A 3,147-nucleotide genomic window follows, 5' to 3' on the forward strand; every position below is an offset into this window, starting at 1 on the left:
TTTATACACTATACAGATTAAATTATATAGAACTGGGCCAGTGTCTCCGTATATTTACAGATGATCAGGTGGATTGGTAGACGGACGGAGGGTGGAGAAGTAATTAATAAGGTGGATGTTTGTTCTTTAAGACAAAGACAGAGGGAGACAGAGAGAGGGAGAGAGAACTGAGATCCGGGAGAGATAAGAAAGCACGCACACCTTGTCTGGTTGTGAGCGGTGCTCCCTTCGGTAACTCTTGCTTTGGTCTGTTTTCTCTTTGGGGAGGGAAGGGTTCTTTTTGAGAAACAAAGGTGTCTGTATGTGTGTAGGTAGGTATTTAGATAGGTAGGTAGGAGGTTGGTAGGTAGGTAGATAGATAGGTAAGTAGGAGGAAGGTAGGTAGGTAGGAGGTAAGTTGGTAGGTAGGTAGGTTGGTAGGTAGGTAGGTAGGTAGGTAGGAAGGTAGGTAGGTAAGCAGGTGTATGTGTGCTTCTGTTTGTGTTTCTCTGTGTGCATGTGTATATGAAAGTGTAAGTGTTTGTTTTTGGGGGATTTTTTTTTTTTTTGGGGGGGGGCTTCGTGGATATTTTGGTTTTGCTCATGTGTTTACTTATCTTTATAAATGTGAAATAACTCGGGTGTACAAACATTAATTTGAAAGGGAAAACCACTGAGCCTGTCTTGCTTTCTCATTGATGAATTCTAGCTTTTGGAACGTGTTATATTCTTGGTTATGTTTATGGAATTTTTCACCATGCCAATAACGTACGTACGAGCATTTGTATCATGCTGCGAATATTTCGTATAATGTGACCTTTACCAATACGCGAAGATGTTTGCGGTATTTCTTCGAACGTCATCATCAGCTTCGCCAGTGCAGGTGGGGGGGTCCCTAAGTTTAACTATGGGGTAGCGAAGAATTAGCCCCTGCCGTGTTACTGAGTGTCGTAAGAGGCGACTAAATGTGCGCAAGTCTAGTCTTCCGAAAAGAGGCAGTTGGCGGAGGGCCAACTACCCGACCCTGTCAATACTTTATAAGTGACAGAAATGCTAACTGTTTTAGAAAGAAATTATGGCCATATGAGAGCCCGCTCGCACCCGCACATGCACAGATATTTATATAATCATACATACTCAAATGAGCTTGGGAGCCCTGGTGAATGCATAAAAGATCAACGGTTCTATGGGAAGTGGTTTCATTGATATGCGTACTATAGATATTTGAATGACATTTAGCTGAAATATGTAAGAGCAAGGTACGTGACAGTCAGGAAAACAGACAGACAGACAGACAGACAGACAGACAGACAGACAGACAGACAGACAGACAGGCAGACAGACTGACAGACAGACAGACAGACAAGCAGGCAGGTAGGCAGACAGGTATGCAGGTGGAATGAGAAATTTGAACACTTCATTAAACATTAACTTCCTTTTAAACTTTTAAGAGCATTACACCGGAAGCAAAATTTGGCAGTAAATTTGAAAGATACTGAGAGACAGAAACAAAGAAACACAGAGAGAGAGACAGAGAGAGGCAGAGAGAGGCAGAGAGAGACAGAGAGAGAGACAAGGAGAGAGAGAGTGTTTGTGTGTATAAGAGAGAGAGAGAGAGAGGGGGGGGAGGGAGAGGGAGGGAGAGAGAGCTATTAAGCAAGGAAAACTTGTAACATACACATTTGGAGCGGCCTGCTCAGAGACAAACGAAAAGAATGGGAAATAAACATTTTATTAATCCTTGACAAAACGGGACTGCATGGTTACCATTTGCAAGTGAATTCCAATTAAGATCACAATAACGATTGCTGGTTGTCGCAGAGTTGCACCTTGTCTTAGACATGTTAAGGAAAAAAATATCTTGCCCAAGGAAACATACCCTGACCACCGTTTTCATTGTCTCAACGGCATTGCCATCGCTCGAAAACCTTTGTTAGCTAAGCACTCAACCTGTTGGCCCTCCGAAAGACGAAGAGACGGAGAATCCGCGCATTTGGTTTTATCGTTCAGAACACCGTTTCGGGTCTTTCGGGTCTTTTATGACTGTAATAACTGTACTTCGGAGAATGTTTGTACTCCAATATTTAACGTCACTCTGATATACACACGGAAGTAAACCCTATTAAGTTCATACAATTTGTGCGGTGTATGGCCGCATACGCGTTTTCCTCTACTTCATATGCAGAGAGCGCTCTTTACCTCCAGTAAACAGTCGGCTTTATTAAACGAGGACAAGGCTTATTCTTTCAATACAAGGACTCTTAGTACTTACTCTTGCACAGGTGTCACAGTATATGTGTATTATTATAGTGTGGTTTTGGTTTTTCGATGCCCATCTTGATATAGAGCGCATATGTAAGAGCTGATGGTTCTCATTAACATCTACCATCAATAGTGTCCAGGTAATTTTGTGCAAAGCCTTGGGAGCTATCATAAGTACCCAGGCTTCAGGAATACCATGTCTGAGATTCGAACACAGACCTGTTGCACTGCTGTCCAGCGTGACCCGTTAATGGTATCAAAATTCTGCAAATTGTTCTGACCAATTACGCCAGAGCATGAGCATGAACAGACATATCTGGGAGCATAGAAATAAGCAAAAGTGGGAATGAAGATTTAGGGCCTTTTCACATAGAGATGACACAACAGATAAAACTCGTGAACAGGTCCCAGCAATGGACTTTTGTTTAAGATATTGCTGCTTCTTCCCCCTGAGGGTCGGGCTGTGAGCTTGTGTCCCTCTGAGGTTTTCAATTCTCGTTCCTTCACGAGACCAAAGTCCCATGTTCCGGAGGTAATCCTGCAACAAGGGTTTTGTTAGGCTGGCGGAGGGGAGAGGGGGAAAATTAGATTATCCTGTACAAATCAGAAAGATTTCCTGGCGCTTTAAAGCATACGCTAGATTTTTTAATATATTCTCCTTTGGTGGCTTTTGCTAAACGTATACCATAAAAGTCGAATTCAAAGAGTACCCAAAGACAATCTCTTTCCAATGTCTAAATCGAGTTCTTTAGTTTTTCGGAACCTGTTATTGTTTGTTTGTTTGTTTGTTTTTTCAACAGAAAACAGAGCATTACCTTCAAACAGCTTATCTTTTTGATTGGTAGTATCAATGGCATTCGCAATAGTCAGATTATACGATTTTTTAATTATTTTCTCTTTTTTTCT

The 3,147-nt window shown here is 41.9% G+C and overlaps 1 protein-coding gene across 1 annotated transcript in view; it reads left to right on the forward strand.

The window, feature by feature from the left end:
• LOC101863512 (Kv channel-interacting protein 4) overlaps window positions 1-3,147 on the forward strand; it is a gene marked incomplete in the record, with an annotated part of 53,163 nt that overhangs the window by 26,421 nt on the left and 23,595 nt on the right.

This window comes from Aplysia californica, unplaced genomic scaffold (genome assembly GCF_000002075.1).
Source record: "Aplysia californica isolate F4 #8 unplaced genomic scaffold, AplCal3.0 scaffold00185, whole genome shotgun sequence".
Taxonomy (NCBI): Eukaryota; Metazoa; Mollusca; class Gastropoda; order Aplysiida; family Aplysiidae; genus Aplysia; species Aplysia californica.